The sequence below is a fragment of the Ceratotherium simum genome, chromosome 24 (genome assembly GCF_057802395.1).
Source record: "Ceratotherium simum simum isolate JZ-2026a chromosome 24, ASM5780239v1, whole genome shotgun sequence".
NCBI lineage: Eukaryota > Metazoa > Chordata > Mammalia > Perissodactyla > Rhinocerotidae > Ceratotherium > Ceratotherium simum.
This window is the reverse complement of record NC_141923.1, coordinates 38,842,152-38,855,998: the sequence shown is the minus strand read 5'-3', so window position 1 is coordinate 38,855,998 and position 13,847 is coordinate 38,842,152. Positions and strand designations below refer to the sequence as shown.

At 41.6% G+C, this 13,847-nt stretch overlaps 1 protein-coding gene across 6 annotated transcripts in view; it reads right to left on the bottom strand.

The window, feature by feature from the left end:
- WDR89 (WD repeat domain 89) overlaps positions 1-12,702 on the bottom strand; it is a 58,400-nt gene extending 45,698 nt beyond the window's left edge. For 3 of the 6 annotated variants that reach the window (XR_015556171.1, XM_087448401.1, XM_087448396.1), the window contains exons 1-2: positions 12,045-12,527; positions 5,169-5,307 (exon numbers count right to left, since the gene is read on the bottom strand). The gene's annotated coding sequence lies outside the window, so the exon portion shown is untranslated. Of the gene's footprint in view, positions 1-5,168; positions 5,308-6,849; positions 7,001-12,044; positions 12,528-12,558 lie in introns of those variants that run through there. The other 3 variants (XM_087448399.1, XM_087448400.1, XM_087448398.1) reach the window with 3 other exon arrangements.
- Between the last annotated feature and the right edge of the window lie 1,145 nt (positions 12,703-13,847).

Genomic DNA, 13,847 nt, shown 5'->3' with positions numbered 1-13,847 from the left:
CTCAGTTTGGGGGCCTTTTTTAAATTAGACACATGAATCCAGGAGTCTACTCCTTGGAGCTTGGTGGCACATGGGTTAGTCAGCAACATCTGGTAGGGGCCCTTCCAACAAGGTTAGAGGGAGTCTTTATGGAGATGCCTTTTCTAACAGATGAAGTCTCCAGGATGTAAAGTGTGGTATTTCATGTCTTCGTCTCCCAAGAGCATGCTGTGGAAAGATTGTTCTACTAAAGCATGACTTCTCTCAATGGATTTAATTAGACCCTTGCAAAACTAAAGAATATTCCCTTTTATTAGTTGTGGGTCAAAGGAAGCAGGGGCCAAATGCATTGGTCATCCTGCAACTATTTCAAAGGGTGAGAGCTTATGAATCCTAAATGGAGCAGATCTAAGATTTAGAAGAACCAGCAGTAATACTTTTGGCCAAGGTATTTGGACGGTTTCAACTAATTTAAGCAACTGGGTCTTGATAATTCCATTTGTACATTTGACCAGTCCTGAAGACTGAGCATGAGAAGCACAGTGAAAATGTTGCAGAACTGGCCAGATGGCACAGACTTGTCAAAGTACTTGTCCAGTAAAGTGGGTTCCCTGGTCACTACGGAGTTCCAGGGAGGTTCCACAAGTGGAAATAACATTTTCTAAAAGGACTTTAGCCACAAAAGAGACAGTTGCCTTTCTACATGGAAATGCTTCAGTCCAATGTGAAAACATACAAACCATTACTAGAACATATTTATATCCAAGAGAAAGGGGCAACTGTATGAAATCTATCTGCCAGACTTTGAATGGTCCATTGGGTAAATCAAAATGTCCCAGGGCAGTGCAGCTAGGCTTCCCTGGGTTGAATTTAGGACAGGTGGAACAAACAAGATAAGCACTTTTTGTGGTCTTGCCAATGTTTCCCCACCAATACTTATGCATAAATGTTATAATTTTCTCAATGGTTTAATTCATGTATGGTGGTTATTAAGGGAAATTTTAGATTTTTTGGCAGGACTAGCTTATTATTGGGTCTAAACCAGAGTCTCTTTTCTTCATGGTATCAATAGCTTTTAGCTTTTCAATTTTGTTATTCTCTTTCAGAGGTCAGCTGTGATACTTCCCTGGTTAGTTGCCTTAGGTCCTTGCCAGGGGGAGTAGCCTTTTGGACCATGACAGAGGTTTAGACTATGGATCTCAAAAGGGTGGCGTTTTTTGCAAAAGTATCAGTAAGGTGGCTTCCTTTGGCTTACAGCAAATCAGACTTGGAATGAGCAGGGACTTTACTGATAGCTAGAGCTGCTGATAGCAGTATGGCATCCAACAGATTTTGGACATAAGGGCCATTCTTAATTTTATCTCCACTGGAAGTGAGGAAACCTCATCATTTACACATTTAAAAGCCATGGGCTTCTCCAAAGGCATATCAACTATCAGTACAGACGTTTTCTGTCTTGCCTTTGGTTAAAATGCATGTTCCAGTGAAGGCATGTAATTCAGCTTGTTGGGCTGAAGTGGCTGAAGGCAAGGGTGCAGCCTCGATGACCTCGAATGGAATCGATATTACAAACCTGGCACAAAATTTACCATTCTCATTTTTTAGGTAAGAGCCAACAGTAAACTAGGGAAGATCAGCATTCACCAAGGGGGTTTCTTGTAAATCATCGTGAGGACTCAACAGGCGATCCGTCCAGGTCAGACACTCATGGGGAATTTCGTCAGTAGAAGAGGGAAGAAGGGTAGCAGGGTTGAGACCGTTACAGTGAACAAGAGTGATATGAGGGGCGGTTAGTAAGAGTATTTCATAGGAAGTAAGATGGCTTGCTGAAAGATGCTGAGTGTGGTGCAAATTTAAGGGAGCCTCGAGAGGCTGAGGTAAAAAGATGGTCAAGGAGGATCCCATAACTCTCTCTTTGGTACCCTTTTCTAAAAGAGTAGTAGCAGGTACAGCTCTAAGGCATGTGGGGTATCCTCGGGCCACTGGATCTAATTGTTGGCTGCAGTAACCTAGAGGTCAGTAATAGCCCTCATGTTTTTGGGCACACATTCCAAGGGCCTTCTCATATACAAAAAGGAAAAAGGGTAGCTGATAATTTGGGTGTTCAACAGCAGGTGGATTTATTAAGCTTTCCTTCAAGGTCTTAAAGGCCAAGCTATTCTGGTCATCCCAAACGACGTCAGGTTTGGTGTTCTTTATTAAGGCATATAGGGGCTGAGCCATTAAGAAGAAATTTGGGATCCAATTATGACAATAACCAGCTAGCTCAAGAAAACCTCACAACTGACATTTGGTTTTGGGGTTTGGAACGTCTAAAATGCCTTGAAGCCTATCAGGATCTAAGTGTAGTCCCTATTCTGAGATTACATGTCCTAAATATCAGACCTGAGTTTGGACAAACTGTGCTTTCTCCTTCGAGACCCTGTGTCCCTTAACAGCCAAGATTTTTAACAGGTGAATATTGTCTTTTTTGAGGAGTCTTTGGAGGGCAAGCAAAGAAACAAATCATCCACATATTATAGTAAGGTGGATCCTCCAGAGAATTTTATGTCATTTAAGTCAGCCTTTAAAACTTGTGAGAAGGACTATCAGTAAAGCTGTGAGTCATGACTGTCCAGGTATATTGTTGTTCTTCCTAGGTAAAGACAAAAAATATATTGACTATCCCTATCAACAGGGATACTAAAAAATCCACTGCATAAGTCAACCAGAGGAAAAAAGTTGCTTCCAGTACGGATGGATGCCAATAGCATGTACAGATTAGGGATGACACGGTGGTGGGGAACTATGATGTTATTCACTGCCTAAGGTCTTGGACAAATCTCCATCCTCAGCCATTGGGTTTCTTACAGGCAGGATAAGCGTATTATTGGGCTGGCCCAGTGGCATAGTGGTTCAGTTTGCACGCTCGGCTTCAGCTGCCCAGGGTTCAGCTGCCTGCCTGGGCAGGCACAGACCTACACCGCTCATCAGCCACGCTGTGGCGGCAACCCACATACAAAATAGAGGAAGATTGGCCACAGGTATTAGCTCAGGGCCAATCCTCCTCACCAAAAAAATTAAATAAATAAAATTTTTTAAAAACCCAACAGATAAAGGTATTACAAGGACTAGTGCAAGGGGTAATGAGTCCTTGGGCTGTACAGTCCTCTATAAAAAGCCTTGTGCCCTGCAAGGCTTCTTTATAGGGTATTTGTTTATTCTTGGGAGGGGTTTTGAGGGGTCAATCTGGATCTTAATGGAAGGGAACTATGAATTCTGCCTACGCCTGTTGAGGATTTCGCCCAAAGAGGTGGGGGGTACCAGGCTTAATAGTGGGGATGAGTCCAAAGTTTGGACTTCCTTGATTTGTACAGAGCAAGTAAAGGCACAGGGGGTTGAATTTTCCTGAGTGCTGGATTCGAACTCAAGGGATATTTCCCTCTTTTGAGAGAAAAAAATGGCAGCATTCTATTTCTCCAGGAAATCTTGTCCTAAAAAATGCATGGGAGTGAATCACTGAGGGAAAATGGGTATTTGTAAATATGGACACGGTGTGGTTTAAGACCTCCACTATTTGAACAAATGTATTACACCAAGGAAGGGACTGTTTAATTGTAGTGGAGTTGAGCACTGATAGAGTAGCTCCTGTGTCAATTAATACTATAATGAATTCATCCCCAATCTGGAAAGTAGTCTCCCCCAGTCCATTTAACGGCAGAATGGAAAACAGTCCCTGTGTGTCAGCAGAGTCCCATTACTGGGGTGGATTTGTCTATTGGTTCTTGGAAGCTTGTGACTGTTAGGATTTCAATTTGTAGCAATCCTTTTTCCAATGATCAGGTTTTCTGCAATAATGACATAGTCCTGTAAGATGGATTTGCTTTGGAGTTTCTATCTGTTACAGTTGGAGACTCAAAATCTTAGTTGTCTTTTTTCTGGTGTCATCTTCTAGGGTGCAAGCTGATTGATTAGCCAGACTGACAAGGTCAGGGGTGGACACTGTCTCCCATTCTACATGGGTTCTTTTGACCAACAGGGATAAGTCCTTGTTTAGGCCATTTATAAACATGGAATTAAAAGCCACCTGGGTGGATTCAACATCTATAGGGAGTCCCAAATTTTCTTTGAAAACAACTTGGAGTCTGCTGTAATAGTTATGGGCAGATTTGGCAGACTTTTGGGTGCAGGCCTGAATTTTATTCTAGCCCAGGGGTTTGGGGAAGGCTGTAGGAATGGTTTCATGTAGCCTTTTGGTTATACTGTGAGCTTGATCATATAAAAGGGCTGGTGGTTGGTTTAGTTTAAACCCTAGAGATTGTTTGTGGTTTCCCCAACCAGCAGTTTTAATCCATTGTTGGGCCTGACCTTATCCAATAAGCATGTGGACTAACTAATAGAGATTGGAAAGACCAGTTTAGTAAGTTAGGGTTATAATATTGAATTCCTCGGCAAAGGTATGGGGATCCCCAGTTACCTTGGGAAAATCCTTAATTATAGCCCTAATTTCAGCCTTTGTCCATGGGGTATAGGAAATCTGGGGTGATTTAGTAGGATCCTCAGAAGGTCTAATTTTACAAGGGAAGGTTTAAATGAGCTTGGTTGGTGAGCTTCCAGCAACAGGAAAGAAAGGTAGTTCAGAGAGAGGGGAGGAGTTAGGAAGTGGCAAAGAGGGATACAGAGGAGGTGGAACAGTGGGGTTAAGAAGGACCTGGGGTAGCACTGAGGAAGAGGCCTCTGGCAATTTTTTTATCCATCTTTAGCTGTTTATTTGCTTCTGTCACTTTGGAAACAGTAATTTGTACTGTTTAGTACACGTTTAGAAGCCTCCAGATACTTATTAAAATAACTATCCCATTTGAATTGTTTAATATTGTAGCCATGGTCTTCTAACTTAGTTTGAAGAAAAACAAGTTTAGGGAGAAAAACAAGTTTGGGGAGATCAAAGTTTCCCCATAACGGCCACTGGAATTCTAAGTAATCCTTAGTAAGACTGGTCTATTTAGTCAAACACGTGCATAAGGAAGGACCACAATTTTTTAACATAAAACTGGCTGGGGATCCCCAAGGGGGGCCACCCTTAGAACATTCAGATGACTGGGATCCATTATCAGAAACAAGAGTACCCACCAGAAGGACAATCTAGATCCCAAATAAAGTCAGAGAGCACAACCAAAAGGAGGGGGCTTGAAATCCAAGACGAGACTTACCAAACCGAAAGTTACAGCAACTCGCAGAAGCAAAGAGCACAGAAGGCTCAAGCACAGGAACCTCACTCAGTTCTGGAGGTTGTCATTCCTTGGTGGTCGGCCCCTCTGGATCCCACTGCTGACACCATGTAATATCAACCTAAAAGAAAAGAGGTAAACCGAGGCAGGCTCGGGTTACCAGAAATTGAGTTTATTCAGGAATAGCAAAGGAACTGCAATTCAGGACATGCAAACTGCAGCGATCTACAGGCAAGTCCATTGAGGGTTTAGGTCAGGATGCTTTTATAGGCAAGAAGTGCAAAAGGGGAAAGTCCAGTTAGGGGCCACGCATCAACTTTGTTGGCTCAAAGATGGGGAGAGATTCTCGGCGAACGCCTTTGGTCAAAGGATAAGTTTCCATCTTCTGTAAATCAGGCATTTACGGGAAATCAGTCTTTAAGTTTTGTTTTTCTGAGGGCACGTGTGTGAGAGTCTCCACTTCATATCCTTTGGTTCCATTTTAGATTAGAATCCTCTCACAGTTTTACCCATATCAAGCCTGAGGGACATGGAGGGGTGGCCAGACTGCCAGTGTTCAAATCCTGGCTTTACCAGCCATGTATTGCAGCTTCCTATGCTTTATTTTATTTTATTTTTATTTTTTAAAGATTTTATTTATTTATTTATTTTCCCTCCAAAGCCCCAGAATATAGTTTTATGTCATAGCTGCACATCCTTCTAGTTGCTGTATGTGGGACGCGGCCTCAGCATGGCCGGAGAAGCAGCGTGTCGGTGTGCGCCAGGGATCCGAACCCGGGCCACCAGCAGCGGAGCGCACGCACTTAACCGCTAAGCCACGGGGCCAGCCCCCTATTCTTTAAAGATTTTATTTATTTTTTCCCCCCAAAGCCCCAGTAGACAGTTGTATGTCACAGCTGCACATCCTTCTAGTTGCTGTATGTGGGACTCGGCCTCAGGATGGACGGAGAAGTGGTGCCTCGGTGCGCGCCCGGGATCCGAACCCGGGCCACCAGCTTCGGAGCGCGCGCACTTAACCACCAAGCCACGGGGCCGGCCCGCCCCCTATTCTTTAAACAGGGGATAAGAGTGCCAACCTCACAGGGTTGTTACAAGGAATAAATTAATTACTACATGTTAAGTGCCTAGAATGATGCCTGTCACAAAAAAGACCAATAAGTACCAGCATAGAGAATTTCAAAGAAATGCAACAGTGTCAGATGATAAACTTGCAGAATAAACTATTAGATATAAATTCTACTATATATATATATACACCCCATATAAATCCATGTGTATGTGTGTATTATATATATATACACACATACACACCTCATACTGTTAACCATGATAACTGAGATTGAATTTTTCTTAGTTGTTCTTTTCCTCTATTCCCTGGGCAACATAAATTATTACCTCTACGTGAACTCATAGATTTTATCCTCAACCCTGATCTCTCTCCAAAATTCCAATCCCATATTTCTAATATCTGTCTGCCTAGACCTCTACCCCAAACGTGCTGCCAAAACTTCGTATTAAATATACCCAAAATATAACTCAAATATTTGTATTCTTCATCTCTGTTAACTACACAATCTTCTCAGTCATCTACGCTCAAAATCTCAGAATCATCTTTGATTAAAGGGAGGCAGAGGATAAGATTCAACTAGCTAATACAGCCTACCTTGAAAATCGCCCCTCACATCCATCTCCTCAGTGTTTGCCCTGCCATTATCCTCCTTCAGTTTCTCATTACCTCTCATCTGCAACTGCAATAACCTCCTACGTGCCTGACACAAAGCAGGACAGGAAACACTTGATTTAACATCTGATTCCTGGAGAAAGACAGCAAGAACGGGGCAAATTCTTACTTCCCACAGGAAAAATATCATATAAAAGAGTTTTGTTCTTAGAAACTAATTTCATGCATTCTGCATGACACTAAATGGGAAATAAAAGCAAATATATGATTTCACAAACATTTCTTAAGCACATAACACTAATACTTAACTTCTATCAAATACCATACACATTCTTTTGTTTCTGCATGGGCTGCAGATGTTTGAACAAGTGAATTACACACTGTATTTTAGAGCATCCCCAAACTCATTAATATTTTAGTAGTAAAATATTTTTCCTACAATAGAACTGCAAAAAGTGTTGCTACTTCTCTCCAATAATCCTACATTGTTTTCCTGAGTTATCTAGATCCTACCCAGGCTCCAAGATCTAGCTCAAATTCTACCAGTACTACAAAATCTTTCTTAACCCAGCCTAAAGTAAGTTTCTACTTCCTCTAAATGCCAAAATATTGTCTGTTATTCATATAGCAATAATCACATACTAAATATGTTGAAGTGTTACTTATCTCTAGTTATGTTTTACATGTTTATATTTGTTTCTCCCCACTGTCAAGTATAAACTTTTTAAGGACAGGAACTGTGTTTTCCAATTCTCTAATATCAATCCTCTTACCAGCCTGAAGCTAATTCCACAGCCTACCCCACGAAGTCCTACTTCCCGTGAGAGGAGTGTAAGAGTGCAAACACACACAAAATACACTCATTAGAGGAAGATAAGGAGGCAAAGATACGAAACTACACATACATGTAAAACAATGACAAAGACAGGAAATACACACAAAATCAAGCCTTAGAAGCAGCTATCGCTTTTCTAGAGAAAGCAAAGCTCCTACATAAGAAATAAATCAAATAGTTAACAACACTGATAAAACATCCATGACCACAGCTTTGAGAAGGTCAATTCACTCCAATCTCCTGAAGTCATAGAAAGCACCATGAAGGCATAACTGAGGAAGCCAATGAAAGGTTAGGATTTGGGAACATCATCTGACCATCTTACACAGTGGCCTCTATGCAGAAAGCATTCAGTGAACACCTCCTGGTTTGAACGTAATTTAATAGCTAATCCTATACACCCAAATTCTGGAATTAAACAATATGTTCAAAATGCTACTCTTCTTTCACAAAATACTTTATAGGATCAAGCTATGTCAAATTTCCAGAATAATGCAGTAAATACTATGAGCTTTGCTTATATGATATAAACATGTTTTTGATGCCAAAAAAAGATACATCTACATTTTATTCACTCAAGATTTTCAAAAATAACCCAATGATTCATAAATTGTATTCTCCCTATTTTTAGAATGGCTCAGGGGATTTGTGCAATTCTCAAACTCCTTTCTTAGTTCTTAAGAAAAACTTCAATTTTACAATCTCAGGATAAAAAGGGGAAAGATTGGAGAGAATAAAATAGCTTTGTAAAAATAATTCAGTGCTACCTTAAATACAAATTAACAATAGGATAATGGAACCACAAATTAAAAAAAAAATTAACCACTATGAAAAATTGTTTTTCAATATCTATTCTTTCTTGAAAATAGATGCCTGTCATGCATGCTAACAACTTTAAGTCTGAGTAACACAGGGCTGAAGGATTCAAAGAAAGGGAAGGACTGTGAAGAATTAGAACCAAGATAAAAATACTCTAACAAGCAGCCAACAACGGGAAACACAATGGGCAATGAAGGAACGTGTCTCTGGGATGGACCTAGTGAATATGAGAGAGCTCAGAGGTGCTACCATAGAAAAGGAGGTAGTGTTTTATGGAGGTAGTGTTTTATGTTTTATCTGCACTAGAAGCAAAAGGGCCTTTTTTTTTTTTTTGCATGTGACTTTCAGTTATACATCTGATCTGAATCTTGGTTTCCTCACATTTCCACTTGTTCTATTTACTGGTTCTTTGGTGTGCATCAATGACATTAGTGGTAACTAAGATATATTGAACTCTTGCCATATGCCAGACACTGTTCTGAATGCTTTATATGCATTATATCTCATCTAACCTTCAGACAGCCCATAAAGGAGGTATGTTTACTTCCCCCATTTTATAATTAGGAAAGTGAGGCTTAGAAAAGGTAGGCGACCTATTTGCCAAAGGGCACTTGACTCACAACTGCATAGCAGGGACTGGAACTCAATTAAGATTTCAGAGCCCACACTCTTAAATGCTTTCCTATACTGCCTCTCAAATGATATAAAGGACGTATTTTACAAAGCATTTTTAAATAGCCATTCAAATGTAAAGTGGTGTTATTAAAATTCTTTACACTAACTGAATCATCATCATTCATACAACCAAGCAACATACAGTCAAAATATTTAAAACATATATGGAAAGTGGACACGCGGAAAGTCTTAATACTAATAAAGATTTTTTTAAGATAATCACAATATGAATGATGTGAAGTCCAAAGCAAAGTTGTTGCCTGGATGTGCAAATTTCCAAGTATGTACAGCCCTAAAGACAGATTTAAAATAATACCAGCTATAAGATATAAATTTAAAATATAAGCCATCACCTAGAGCTTTTCCTCTTCTAAGTATTATTTTACATTAACACTTAATGAGTGAAATTGAATAAAATCAATGAGGATGGAATTTATTTAATAATGTTTATCAGGCACTGTAAATACTCGAATTCTCATAACAGCCTATGAAGTACTTATAATTATTCCATTTCACAAATGGGGAAACCAAAGCACAGAATGGTTACATGTAAACAGCCCAAGATCACAGAGCTAGTAATTGGAGCCAATACTCAACTCTGAAGTTTGGTTTCAGAATCTGTGCTCTTAACCACTAGCTCTGCTGCAATTCAAGGAATGGTGAAATTTTTTTTTTCTGAGGAAGATTCACCCAGAGTTCATAGGGTGAAGAAACTAAAGAACTAAAGGCTGGAAACTAAGAGCTGAGAACAAGTCTTAAACAGCTGGCTAGAGGTATTGCCTGTTGTAGCAGAGATGGCTAACTCATCAGCAGCAGATCACTAGGTAGGCACAAAACTAGACTAGTTAGGTATGGCTATGTGACAGAGTTCTAGCCAAAGGAACACAAGAAAAAGTGATGTAGGTCACTCCCAGGCCTGGCCCATAGAAACGTCCCACGTGTGCTTCTCCTTGCCCTTTCCCACTCCAACTCCATGCAAAAAGCCCCGAGATCTTTACTGAACAGTTCTTATATACTCAATGCCTACTGGGAGCTGGGTTCTTTTTCATGCATTATCTTATTCCAACATATCCATACTGGATGGTAACAAACCCAACTCATCAGATCCTGTCTCCTGAGAACTATGAATTCCAGCCAGACATGAGAGCAACAGATGGTTATCTTCTTCTGAAGATATGACAAAAACTGAAGTCATCAGAGCTACCGTCTTCTTGCTGGGGAGACTGAAGAGTATCAATGATGACGGACTATCGGTTCCCTCAAAGCCTAGTGCACTTTTTAGCCTTAGGAGCAATGGAACCCAGAGTCTTTACTTGGTTGCTTAAATGGCTTCTTTACAATGAATACCTATCAACTGAGGTCATGCTTCTCAAACTGGGGGACACATGTATGACTACAGTAAACTGGCTATTTTAAGAAGCCACAAAATAAACAGTCTATCTCCCTTGAACAGCAATGTTATGATGCGGCAAATAATTCAAAACAATATCAAACATGGGCATATTATAAAATTGAATGCCAAATTCACATGGATTTTTAAGGTAGAAGATTAGAATTCAAAGAAATTTCACTCTTCTCAGGGGTTAATTTAGGCTTTGTATCCAGATATTACAGGAATATTCATATACCTCTACTGTTTTCCAGTGGAAAAGTTGGAGAAGCACCAACCTATAGTAACTTGGAAGTTTTTTTTCACAGCAATCTGGAAGTCATTTAACGTTGATTTTTTTTTTCTTATAGCATATCCTACCAGACTTTTAAGCTGCACTAGGATAGGATCTGTTTTACCCTTCTTCACATCCTTTGTGGTAAACTAAATAACGGCCCCCAAAGATATCCAAGTCCTAATTCCTGGAACCTATGAATGAATGTTTCTTTACATCGCAAAAAGGATTTTATAATTAAGTCACAGATCTTGACGTGGAGAAATTATTCTGGATTATCTAGATGGGACCCAAATATAAGCACAAGTGCCCTCCCTCATAAGGGGAAGGCAAGAGGGAGCTCTGACTACAGAAGAGGAGATATGATGATGGAAGTAGACTGGAGCAATGTGCTCTGAACATGGAGGAAGGAGACACAAGCCAAGGAATATAAGAGGCCACCAGAAGCTGAAAAAGGCAAGGACATGCATCTTCCTCTCAGAGCCTCCAGAAGGAACCAGAACTCAGAAAAGCAGTTATGTGAGCTGATCTACTTATGCTTTATGCTATCTACAGCAACGTAAGACTACAAACCAGACAAGTAACACCTCTGCATGCACAGGGAATACTGTCCTCAACCCTCGGTAAGCGGGACACACAGATTTAAGAGTTACTGTTACACTTAAGGGGTACTAGGCTGCATGTTACCACTGTTTTATATATATAGATATGATAGTCTAGCCTCCACAGGAAAGAATTTGAAAAGCAGAAAGTCATATGTAGTTAACTTCAGTAATTTATAATCCACTATGTCATCTGATCCTCACAACTCTAGGAAGTAGACAAGTCTGGTATTGATTTCAATTCTGCAGTTGAGAAAGCTGCGACCGCGCGCGCGTGACTTGCCCAAAGGTTAGTAAACGGCTCCTACTCCAATGTCTTTCTACCAAATCACTTTACCTCGATAACATCAATCAGTTTACTTCTAAGTGTGTTGTATTAACTTCTAAAATCACTTCAAGTTAGGAAGAAAATAGGAGCAAACACTTTACAAGTAATACCATATTTTAATTTTATGTCCATGGAAACCGAATGCCTCACTCAATTTAAGTTGTCAGAGACAAGCTTAAGAGAACTCGTGGACGAGTAATTTAACTTATCTAAGTGCTTCTTCGAGTGAAAATGAGAACAGTAACAGTACCTACCCCTTCAGATTGCTGTGTGCATTAAATGAGACAGTACACGCAAGGTGCTTAACACATGGGCTCATCTCATAGTTCTCACTATATACTACAGGACGTCTCTTCCCAAAAGAAAATTTGCTTTCTGATCTCGAAAACTAACAAACCCAGGAGGTGGATAGGAGAGAATGCGAGAGGCAGGGGAAAAACAGGTCCTGGCTACCCTTCCTCGAACCCCTGGCGAAGAGCGCTTCGCTTTTACTGAAAAATGACCCGGAGGAAGCGCTGGGGGCGGCGTGGGCACACCAACCTAACCGGCGGGGCAGGGACAGCGCGGGTTTGACCCAGCGGCTCCGCGCCCGGCACCAGAAGCCCCAACACGTGGCCCCCTCGTCCCAGCTCCTCCCGATTTTCCTCAGCACGCCTCTGGCTAAAGGCTCAGCGACTCCGGCTTTCTAGACTCAACCGGCACCGTCGCCGCCCATCGAGAGGGCTGCCCACCCCAGAGACGTGCCCAGCCCGGCCCCGCGAACTATACCTCACCGGCAAGGCCACTACTGGCGCGGAAGAGAACGCGAGCTCAGTCACGGCGGAGCGGGCGACCGGAACTCCACCCTCTGCCTCTCTGATTGGGTAAACGCGCCCAGGAAAATGCAGAGGATTGGCCAGTAGCCGAGAGGCGGGCCACAGCCCAAAGAAAGCGAAGGAGGCTGGGAAGGAGGGGCGAGGAGTTGCCGGGCGCTGGCTTCTCGCCGCAGTGAACGGAAGAAGGATGTCTGCGCCTGCGTGGACCCAGCCTACGTACAGCACCGCACACCACCGCCCTTGACGTTACTTTAACGGAAATTTCAGCGACTCATTGGTTGTGATAAAGCTTATTAGAGTGTCCTGGCTGCGTGGCCAATAAAGGGCAAGAATAAAGCGGGTTCCGCCTCTTCCTCGGGTGACTGGGTCCTTCCGTTGACAGTGGGCAAAGTGAGTTCCTTTCAGCGTTTAGACGCTAAAACTTCCACCGAGCCAAACTCGGGTAGAGAGTTGTTATGGTGACTACGAAGCTTCTACTGCGGGTGTTGTTATGGTGACTACGAAGCTTCTACTGCGGGTGATAAGTGCTTAGTAGTTAGAATCAGGCCCTGAAGCGCCCACAAACGCTGAGAACTTCTAACGGTGACTTCCGTGCTGGAACGCGGCACTAATCCTTCGCGCCTTGTTTGGCGTGGCTGTGTCATTGGCTGAAAAAGTTATCAATTTGTAGGTAGCTCCGCCTCCTTCCCAGGGAACTCTGGGATTTGTAGTCCCGGACGCTCAAGTCCTCTAGCTTTAAATGGGGTTGTTGCTGCTGAATTTTTCCTTATTCTTAGCTCCCGCTGAGGTTTAGTGTGGTTTTGATGTGTTCCGTTGTGCTCTTTATCCTTTCACTTATCAGCACCATTAAAGCCAACGGACACTTAGGAAAACTGGAAAGACTTTATGTATGTTTGTAAAGATAAATATTAGTGTTTCAAACCATTTACTATTGTGCGTGGCGCTCTGCTAGATCTTCGTAATTACCGCACTAAGTGGATAGTAAAATTCTTGGTTTGTAAAATTTTTGCTGTTACAACAAAACGGTCTTTGATTTTCATATCAGTGTCCATTCAAGAATATTTTTAAAGTACCCTAAATTTAGCAATTACATGTACTATTTTGGCGCGAGTGGCAGCTGCTTACATAAATCGTGTTGCTATGACATGAAGCAGAACTGGCTGCTTTCTTGACAGGAAAATAGTGCCATAGTTAAAATGTCAAGCGTGACCAATTTCAGGAGGTACACAAATTGTATGTTAT